The sequence below is a fragment of the Artemia sp. Qi Xiang Cuo genome, chromosome 18 (genome assembly GCF_049724085.1).
Source record: "Artemia sp. Qi Xiang Cuo chromosome 18, ASM4972408v1, whole genome shotgun sequence".
Lineage (NCBI taxonomy): Eukaryota > Metazoa > Arthropoda > Branchiopoda > Anostraca > Artemiidae > Artemia > Artemia sp. Qi Xiang Cuo.
Window position 1 is genome coordinate 41,328,719 of NC_142811.1, and position 11,725 is coordinate 41,340,443.

The 11,725-nt window shown below is 31.3% G+C and overlaps 1 long non-coding RNA gene across 1 annotated transcript; it reads right to left on the reverse strand.

Annotated features, from left to right (window-relative positions):
* Nucleotides 1-3,438: 3,438 nt before the first annotated feature.
* Nucleotides 3,439-11,710, reverse strand: LOC148941503 (uncharacterized). Its single transcript, XR_016143275.1, has 2 exons — nt 11,397-11,710; nt 3,439-3,979 (listed from the first exon to the last, which is right to left on the reverse strand). It is a non-coding gene; the product is annotated as an uncharacterized LOC148941503 (long non-coding RNA).
* Between the last annotated feature and the right edge of the window lie 15 nt (nt 11,711-11,725).

The window sequence follows — 11,725 nt, forward strand, 5'->3', positions numbered from 1 at the left end:
ATAATCTACACTTTTCATTATAGTCAACAGCATCAGTATAATCCTCACAGGATGACGAGCTGCTCAATGTGTACAAGCATAATGGACATTTTTAGAACATTTTTCCAATGTTGTCCGTCTCACTTCTAAAGGGAAACTGACTCACGATAAATAAAAATGTCTTCTAGGAGGAGTGACGTCACAAACTTGATGAGATATGATCTCTTGTTGACTTACAAAAGCATGACCACAATATCATCTTGTCTCAATTGATATATCTATCAATAAGGTAGCTGGGCCACGATGACAAAATTTCATAGTCCAAAGTTGGGGAATCAGTTCCCATTATATTGTTAAGCTTTTCCCGATCAATAGAAATGTCTTCTAGGAGGAGTGACGTCACAAACATAATTAAACACGATTTCTTGTCGATTTACAAAGGCAAGACAAGATATAATCTTGTCTCAATTAATATATCTATTAATAAAGCAGCTGAGCCACGATGACAAAGTTTCATAGTCCACAGTTGGGGAATCAGTTCCCATTATACCATTAAGCTATTCTCGAGAAGCTTTCTTTGAAGAGAAAATTCTAGAAAGTCATCATCTAAAATTAAATACTTTTCCAATTTTTCTAGATTCCGTAAGATTTTCTGGTCCTCGAATCAACACTCTCACTACGAACTCTAAAATCTCGCGAGTACCAAACCGTTTTTTTTTAAATTATTTTCTTCAATATATTTCTCCAACGCATTTAATCCGTCTTGTAATCTCTCTAAATGCACTATATTCACTTTTACTGCAAAGCATAATAGCTCGTACGACATTAATTTGCTTAATGATATAACATATCCTGCATATATGTTGTCCCATTCTAGAGTTTGCCGGCAACCTCTTGTAATTTCCACTGCTACTTTAGGCAGGGTAGGTTCCATCTCGCTAACACTTTCAATATCCAATAATGTACGAGCATCCATTTTAATGTTAACACGCTGAACTTTTTTTATACTAAAGAAATAAAGAGACACCTGGAATCCCTGGAGAAGTTCCTGGGCTTGTTGCCGGAATCGTGCCCAGGGTTCTTGCCGGAATCGTACCTGGGGTTGTTGCCGGGGCATCTTGTCAGAATCGTGCCTGGGCATGTTGGTGGAATCTTGCCAAGGCATGTTGTGATGTCAAGGGGCTTTTATAGGAATTCAGACAAAAATGATTTCGAATCGAGACATAATGGCGGTGGCTAAATGATGTGGAAAGACGCGTTCGTTTAATACCCTTACCAGGCCCACTTGGTGTGCTATTCAATGAAATATCTCGAGATATTTCTTCAAATTCCTTTAATCGTTTTAAAACATGTTTATTCCCAATAAGACTCTTGGGGAAATTTGACGACTTTAAAAATTTGTATATATGACTATCAAAAGATTTGAGTCTTTTATGATTTGCAATTAAATCTGATAACAAATCAATTAAATTTTAACTCTTGCCCTGGATGATAACTTCATTATTTTTCTCCTCAATTTGTTTATCTTCAGCGAGGTAGGTCAATAGTCTTTTAATTTGTTCAAGATAGGATGGAGGCAACAAGTCTACAACACTTATTAATAAATCTTCTTATTTTGGCGTTTTCAAAGTTTCAAAACTTTTAGTACTTTCAGAAGGTTGATTAGTGACATTTACTTTGACTGGTTTTTCTCGGTAAAGCTTATGTTTGATGACATGGCGAAGGGTATTTTGAAACAAAAATAATTTTTTGTCATCGGCAATTATTTCATTGTTAATAAATTTATCAAAGTTATCTTCAAAGTGCTCTTTCGGCGAAAGAACGAGTTCAATTGGCGTAAATTTATAAGGTTTAACCACCTAGAGAATAGTGTTTACAAGTCTGGCAATTATCAGTAGCAATAATAAAAGGAAATTACCACCCGCTTGAACAAGACGTTTTTTTACAATTTGCTTTCTTTTTGCTTGCTAAGCTGCGTAAAAGTGAACAATATTGCTTTGTCTGCTATCTAATACCTTCTGACAGTTGAGCATTGTTTAAACAAAGTTCAGATAAGAGATTAATAAATTCCTAGTCAATGCCTTGTTTGAGTATAGCTTTCCTAAGCCGCAGTTTTGAATTGGTTAACACGAAAAATAAATGTCGATGTTCGGGTAGCTTCTTTAGCGCCATGATGGTGACTAATGACATTTTTTACTATTCAAGGATAGATATACAGTAATTTCATTATCAAAAATATTAGTCACTACACGCACGCAGACTCAAGGCAGGCATGCCTATCCAAAAACTAACCTGACAAGTATGTGTCCAATAAGAGAGTCCATGCATACTCCTGCCATTTACCCGTGCCCCAGCCATTTATACATTTGCCTCTCAATTACTTGGACTATCTGTCTCTACTTTTCTCTGTCCTACAGTTACCCAGCGTCTTGATGCAACCTATACAACCTATTATAAAATACTTGATAACTTCAATTCAAAATCAACGGTTATCAAGTATTTTACAATAGTTTTTATAGGTTGCATCAAAACGCTGGGTAACTGTAGGACAGAAAAAAGTCAAAACAGATAGTCCAAGTAATTGAGAGGCAAAGTCAAAGTCTAACCCTTTCTACGGTTTGAGTGTTTAACCGTCTTTTCATTTTTCTTTATTATAACACCTTTTTCCGATATTAGTACTTTTGGGGGGTTTACCAAACTCGGATTTTTAGAGTTTTTCCTAGGGACACTAAACCCTTTTACAGTTTGAGTGTTTAACCGTCTTTTCATTTTTCTTTATTATAACACCTTTTTTCTAATATTAATGTTTTTTTATTTGAGTTTTTAATCGTCTTTTCATTTTTCTTTATTATAGCACAATTTTTCTGATATTAATATTTTTCTGGTTGATGAAACTCAGACTTTTGGAGTTTTTCTTATGATATTAACCCTTTTAGTTCTTGAGTGTTTGACTGTCTTTTCATTTTTCTTAATTAAAACACTTTTTTCAGATATGAATTTTTTTGATTGATCAAACTCAGATTTTTGGAGTTTTTTCTTAGGACGCTAACCCTTCTAGTGCTTGAGTGTATGACCGTCTTTTTATTTTTCTTTATTATGACAACTTTTTCTGATATAAAATTTTTTGGATTAATCCAACTCAGATTTTTGAATTTGTTTCAGAACACTAGCCCTTCAACAGTTGGAGTGTTTGACCGTCTTTTTATTTTTTCTTTAATTTAACATATTTCTTCCAATATTAATATTCTTGGGGGGAAGTAGTGACACAGCCCTGACACGATTCCAGCAACATGCCCTGGCAAGATTCCGAGCGCACGATTCCAGGCTTAATGACATAATATTGTTCCAGTATAATTAATCGGAGCGTGGTCGGGATAATGCACAAGTAGTATTAAATAGTTACTACCCCATATATTAAAAAAAACACATTCTCATGCTTTAAATAATACTATAACCATAAATTTATTCCAAATTTATTTTGTTTACTTCCACACTTACAATTTATTTCCACACTAAACGAATTGAAAGACACATTAAGATTTCACCAGTCGAGAGTCAGGTTAAAAAAAAACTCACAGGGCTTTTAATATCCACAGACTTCAGTGAATAATAACGCAGCTATTAATACCTAAAGGTCCTGTCTAGCATTTTCCTTATTCAAAGACAATTGCCAGAAACCGTTTGCTAGGCTATTCTCATGATCAGCAGTGCAATATAGATAAGTAAGATCGAACTCTCAATACATAAATTGCCATGCTGACCTTAACTTAACAAATAGCTAAGCAAACAGTTATTGTCAATTGCCTCAGAAGTGAAATAGGATCAGACACGAGCTTTACGTTTGACAGTATGGCAATATCGTAGCCTTTGTACAAAGTATAAAAAGAATTTCCACCGGGCGCTCGCCAACAAGAAAAAAGAAAAATGTATCTTAACACTAAATACACTGTGCGTCCTGGTTTTACACAATAACACATTTTTCCTTCTCTGGTGTACATTCCTAAAAAATAAGAAAAAGCAAAATGAGTGAGATGCTAAGCAGCAGAAAAACATTAGAAAAGCATTTAAATCATCCATTAAAGCCTGGTCAGTTAGGGCGCAATGTAATTACAAAGCAAATTGTTCAGCTAAAGAAATAGGACAGAGTGAAGCTAACTTGATTGAACTTTCAATATCTAGTCTCAAAATTTATATACATACATACATATATATATATATATATATATATATATATATATATATATATATATATATATATATATATATATATATATATATATATATATATATATATATATATATATATATATATATATATATATATATATATATATATATATATATATATATATATATATATATATATATATATATATATATATATACCGGAGTGGCTCAAAGGAATCATTTCTTTTTTCAAGTCCTTCAGAGGATTGATGTACCATCCTCAGGAAATAGCCGCCATAGCTGGTCTGTATTAGCTAACTGTTCACCCATAGAATGTATAAGAACCCTTACTAAATCAAAAAAGGAGCTTGATCCCTTTTTCATCGAGTTTTAGCCATGTATATCTATATAAGCAAGATATTCGATTTCGAGATATTTTTAGTCCTTTGTGCATATCTCGTAATTAGATAAATTGTCACCTTTTGAGGAGAAAGAGAACAAATGTAATGCAGAAAAAACGGAGAACGACTGATAAGAATTTCAGCTAACGTCTGCAATTAGTTCTTAGCTTTGAAAAGATATGGTTTGATCCTTTCAGTCACATCTTTTGACGAAATTATTTCTTTAGGAATGTTCCATTCGACATAGGGTGAAAAACTGGATACGGAAAAAAACTGCAACTAAATCCCTCCCAAAATGTAACATACAGAGTGAACACGAACAGACAGTAATGTAAAGTTCATTTATTAGCAGTAAAGTAGTCCAAATTCCTAATATAACGGTTTTAAACAGTTATTTATTTTCATGATGTCCCTACCACCCCTGGATAACTAATATTCAAGCATGCCAAAAAACGAGGCTTCAAATCAGTTTGAAGCTGAGGCTGCAACCTCAGCAATAAGCATTACCCTGACAGTCTCTTCAAACATTCACTTAAACTCTCAAAGTTAAAAAGAAAGAGAAAGGAACAGATAACTTAGAATAATGACATATGTTAAAAGTTGGCTTAAGATGTAATCAAACAACCGCGAAGTCTATCGAGCTATTTACTAGCAGAGTGGCCAAAAGCCCTCCAAGAGGGAGGGAGGAGGTTCTTCCCCCATAGAACATCAAAATATATGAATGGTGATTTAGGGAATCTTATGTAAATTTTAACAAATTTTTGTAATGAATAAAATATTAAATATAACATCGTTACCCCTTAAAAAATGTCTGAAGGCACATCTTGATAGTGATCAAACAGCTGTAATAAAAATTGGGCTTTGCACGAATTCCGCCAAAAACGCTTCTTTTGATACTGAGTTATTACTAATAAATGATGAATAGGACTTTTACGGAGAATCTAAAAACGTGAGATTACGCAAAGAAAGAAAAGGCTAAACAAACAAAAAGTCTAAAATATTTAATAAGCAGTCACTCAAGGGTGGCATCAGCATTGTGCTTCAAGATTTTGTGGGCGTCCACTTTTTTAATTGCACAAATTAAATCCATTCAAACTTAAACAAATAATTTGATTTTTCTGGAAAAAAAGCTTACGAGAGGGGGGGGGGGGAATTGAAAAAAACACAATACTTTAGAACCATACGGGGTTATAAACAGTAACGCGCGTACTTTAGTTAGACCAACCACTAAACAACGCATCAAATTTACCTAAAACTTCCGGTTGTACATAGTGCCTAGTAAAAGCAGGTCTCAATTCAGAACACAAGTTGCAAATTCTTCTGTTTCAAAATTATTGTTAACAAGCTTTTACATTAGATATACGGTTTCTCTTAAGCATGGCAAAACCTTTGAATCAATAAATTTACTCTAAAATTCCAAGTTAATTTATGAAATCAAAGTTAATAACTAAACAAACACACTATAAAAAAATTTTAACTAGGGAGAAAATATAGGGAGTAAATGAGAGATTTTCTGAAGACAGTGACCAAAGCACAATCTGTACAAATGTTTCGGCTTTATGACTAATAGCCGTCTCAAAAACAACAAAAAAGAACCACTAAAAAAACGATACTCAAGAAAACTGCTTAAAATAAAGAACCAATAAGAATCTAACTCACTCGAATATTTTTCGATAAAATTATGTCTGAAGTTGACTGAATATGAGTAAGTCCTGGCCAAGTCTTTATAAAGTAATGAGGCTAGCCCTCTGTCTGAATGTTTTGTGCGTTTTTTTTTTTTTTTTTTTTTTTTATTGTCCATTGCTTATATCGAAAAAATATGCTTATATTAGCTCCTTCTTGGTTTCTTTGTTTTACTGTTTCCTTTACTGTTTTGCTGAAGACAGTCGCTGAAGCTTAGCGTATCGCTATTAGTCATATAACTAAAACGGTAGCTTAGAAAATGTTAGCTGCAATTATTAGCTGCGTAATATCTTCATTAGTCTCTTATATTTTGCGTAAGATTTGTCTTTTTTTATTATATAACTACGCGGAATGTATTACTTTGAAATTTTTTTAACCAACCTAGACATTCAATTCAGGAAGAGCATACTGAACTCTTCAGACTGAGCCCAAATTAACAGAAAAAACACTGACTTAAAAAAAAAAAAACCCCACCAACAGCCAAATCTAATCCCAAAGCACAGAATATAAGGTCCGCCACTCAAGCTAGTAGAAAAAACAATAATGTGAAAATTTTTTGTGCTATTTTTGCATTCTTACAATCTGTAAGCTACATAGAGAATTGGAAATTCTAACTGAAAAAAAAACCTTACTTTATTTAAATTAATTTGAAACTATTCCCTACATATTCCATAAGCCTTACAAAAAAGAGAAGTATTTAAACAACATTTTAGAAATCTGAAATCAACGAGATTCTTTTAATGATGTTAACAAATGTATTGACTTCCCCAGAGTACTACTTTAAATTCCATAGATCTCTAATTCTATTTTCTTCCTTTGTTGATTAATGGGAATCTCAACTGAAATCAAGTTCTATGAATCCGTCCCCAATGAACAAGACCTTAAGTTTCTACCAAAACAACAGGATCTATGTAATGACATTAACAACGAGTTGTCATTTTCAGATGAGATCATCTCTCACGAGTTTCCATGCACTAATGAAAAAAAAAAAAAAAAAAAAAACCCTACAAGAGTTGTAAAGAGAAGAATAGTAAAAATGAAGAAAAAAAAACGCAGAACACGAAACATTTTATACAATTTATAATATAAATATTAAGGAAAAGGAGATGGATAACAGATAAAAATGCAAAAAGCGATTTTTTACGCTGTTTATGGCTTAAAGAATAGGGGAAATGACAAAAATAAGAAAAAAAATAAGAAATCCAAAAACTAATTTCTTATCCTACATATAGCATGAAGAAAAAGCTTAAGTGTAAGATAAAAATGGGAAAAAGGCAAAAAGCGGAATTTTCTTTATCCTTTACATAGGATAAAAAATAAGGCAAACAATTAAGATTACGAAAACATGGAAAAATGCAGAAAGCAAAACTTTTTATCCAATTTATAATTTAAACATTAAGGAAAAGGAGATGAAAAAAGAGAAGAAATGCAAAAAGCGAAATTTTTTACGCTGTCTATAGCTTAAAGAATAGGGGAAATGACAAAATAAGAAAAAATGAAAAAATCAAAAAGCTAATTTCTTATCCTACATATAGCATGAAGAAAAAGCTTAAAGGTAAAACAGAAATGGGAAAAAGGCAAAAAGCGAAATTTTCTTTATCCTTTTACATAGGATAAAGAATAAGGCAAAAAATTAAGATTACGAAAACATAGAAAAATGCAGAAAGCAAAACTGTTTATCCAATTTATAATATAAACATTAAGGAAAAGGAGATGAAAAAAGAGAAGAAATGCAAAAAGCTAAATTTTTTTAAGCTGTCTATAGCTTAAAGAATAGGGGAAATGACAAAATAAGAAAAAATGAAAAAATCAAAAAGCTAATTTCTTATCCTACATATAGCATGAAGAAAAAGCTTAAAGGTAAAACAGAAATGGGAAGAAGGCAAAAAGCGAAATTTTCTGTATCCTTTTACATAGGATAAAGAATAAGGCAAACAATAAAGATTACGAAAACAGAAAAATGCAGAAAGCGTAACTTTTTATCCAATTTATAATATAAACATTAAGGAAAAGGAGATGAAAAAAAGAGAAGAAATGCAAAAAGCGAAATTTTTTTACGCTATTTATAAATTAAAGAATATGGGAAAGGACAAAAATAAGAAAAAAAAATGTAAAATTCAAAAGACGAATCCTGTATTCCTGTAAAAAATCCTGTAAAAATCAAAAGAAGAATCACCGAAAGACGAAAGATTAAGGGTAAAATATGGAATAAACGCAAAAAAGCGAAATTTCTTTATCCCATACATAGGAAAAAGAATAAGGAAAATAAATAAGATAATGAAAATACGGAAAAACACAGAAAGCGAAACTTTTCATCCTAGATAATATAAAAAAAAAATAGAAAAAGGTGACAAGGAAAAAACAAAAAAAAACCCACAAAAAACAATTTTTCCCTAAATCGCTATATAGCATAAAGGAAAAGGACACGAGTAAAAAAGAAAAAAAAACAAAAAAGAGATAAAAGCGATTAAAAAAAAAATTCTACACAGAAAAAGGATAAGAAAAAAAAACACAGACAGGAAAGTTTTTTTTTAATATAATAAAAAATCAAAGAGAAGAAAAGAAGAGAACCACAGAAAGAACAAAATAACAAAAAAATCTTTTATTTTGTGGATTGTGAACCAAATTCTTGTGAATCGGCATTAGCGTTTTCCTCTTTTGATGAATGAAAGGAAGGAGGGAGGTAAAACTTACGGAAAATCCTTTTTCAATAAAAAGAACAAAATGTAATTTGAAGAAAGAAAAGCAACCAAAGTACTCAACACTTTTTTGCTCAACCCGATAATATATATATATATATATATATATATATATATATATATATATATATATATATATATATATATATATATATATATATATATATATATATATATATATATATATATATATATATATATATATATATATATATATATATATATATATATATATATATATATATATATATATATATATATATATATATATATATATATATATATATATATATATATATATATATATATATATATATATATATATATATAAAGTAAGTAAGTATGACAGCCCTAGATCCTCAAGGTCCAAACCAGCGGTGCTGATCTCCGTTTCGTGGCCCTTCAGCCAGGAAGTGCAATGGAGGGTTGGGGGCCAGCCATCCTGTGCTTTCACACCTTTTCTGCTTATCTTCCCCAGATTTCTCCAGGCACCCATTTAGAGCTGGGTAGAATCTGGCTGAGCTTACAGATTCACGCCACTGACCCCTGTCCCAATTCAAATAACTGACCATGCCAGGGAACGAACCCGTACCCCTTGGACAAGGGATTCCCAATACAGCACGCCAACCACTTAGTTGGAGATATATATATGTATATATATATATATATATATATATATATATATATATATATATATATATATATATATATATATATATATATATATATATATATATATATAAATGAAATGTTGGATAAATAGATACGTTAAGGAATTAATAAGATACAAAAAAAAGAAAAAAAAAAACTGTCTGACGAATGTCAGTGGTTTTAGAAGACGTTTTAGAGTGATACAATCGTTTTCAATGAAAAACGCCCTGAGAGAAATTGAAAAAAAGAAAAACAAAGCACTATCCATATTTTGATTATATTCAGATATTTTACATATATATATATATATATATATATATATATATATATATATATATATATATATATATATATATATATATATATATATATATATATATATATATCACTTTCTACGTTTAAAGGATTTTTTAAATTGTTTATATTTATTTGCACTATTATTCTATTATGTATTTTGTTATTTTGTATTAAACACATTTGAGTGGCTTTTTTTGTAACTTTTATTAATTTTAAGCGTTATCTACAAAGCAAAAAGCAACAAAGCATCTGCCTACATTTATCACTAAATTTCAATCGGCAGTTTTGGTAACAATTTAAAAAATTTCCAGGTAGATATAATTCCCATCACCATGAACACAATAATTCTAAAAAAAAAGCAACAAAAACATACATTCTGAACCTAACAATCATTCATTATTAATACAAAAGTATTACTGGTGCTTTTTGGTTGAAGTAGACACAATAAGATTTCAAACGAGGAAGGATGTAGCCAGCGAGCTGGAAATAATTACTGAATGATAACTATTTTCTTGAAGGTTTATGAGGAGGCGATATAGAATTTGAGGGTCAGAATGATGCAATCATGTAGTGGTTGAAACACAGGTTAGAATTCTGTGAATTAGACTCAATGAGCTGTAATTAGCCCAACTTCAATTTAACTATAGCCCCACCAAAATATCAAACATGTGTGAAACTCCTCTGCACAAAACTGTCGCAAAAGGAAATTGATTATAATTAAATTCTAATAAATAATTAAATTCTTATAATTATAATTATTTTTAATTGACTGATTTTAATTAAATTCAATTTAATCACCAAATGCAGGTTACAAGACAATCTGACTTAAGAAACAAAACAGTATTTCTCAAACTCATAAGTTGGTCCTAAAAAAATTAAAATATCCTTACCCCCCCCCCCCCCCACACACACACACAAATAAAAATTCTTTTAATAAAACAATTTTACTTTAATTCTTTGGCAAGGGAAATTGCTTTGATTTTAAGGGCGAATTTTCTAATTTTTTCTCTTTTGGACAGAATTGTATTTTTTTTTTCAAGCAGTTTTTTCTCTGCTTAAATGATAAAAGAACAATAACATTAAGACTCTTTTTAAAGTCTTTAGAGAGAAGGTAAAGGTTTTTCTCTCACATGTCGTCCTTTATTGTCCCTATAATGTTTGGTTTCCCAGAGCAAGAATACAAAATGCAACAAACCACAAAATTGATTTGAATTCCATCAGTGATTTGTTGAAGAACTCGATTTTCGCGCTATTTTGTATACAAACAAAACTTAAAATACTAAGTTATTTCTCCCTCCCCCCCCCTCCACCCAATGAGCATCATCTGCCTGTTTTGTGTCTCAAACAAAACGCTATTCATTTTTTACTTGATTTGGCATCGCTGGCTACACAGAAAAATACTCAAGTTCAAATCTACACCTGTAAGCCAGCAACAGCACGGAAAGCTTTAATCTTGAATTGACGGCCTTTGGGTGGGTCCGAATCCAAGAAAGGAAAGCAAATTGTGACGGTAGCTTACAGTAGGGACGGAATCTCCGTTGCCACCTGGCAACCCGACAACTTCTTTGGGGGGGGTTGACTCGGAGGATGAACTTTGTTCGAGTTGACAGTCCCGAGCAGCTACTTCCTAAAATAGACACAAATTTATAAACATAAAAACAAAACAACATATCAGCAAAAACAGTAATAAATGCCTTTCTACAGGCAAAACAAAACAAAACTAATATTAGCCTAAATGGACAGAGAACTCTTGGGCGCTTTATAAATGACTTTAAAGGCCCCACTGACGCCGCACAATTTTACAGCGGAGCTTCAACGCTAATGTTAACGAAAATAAACAATTAAAAG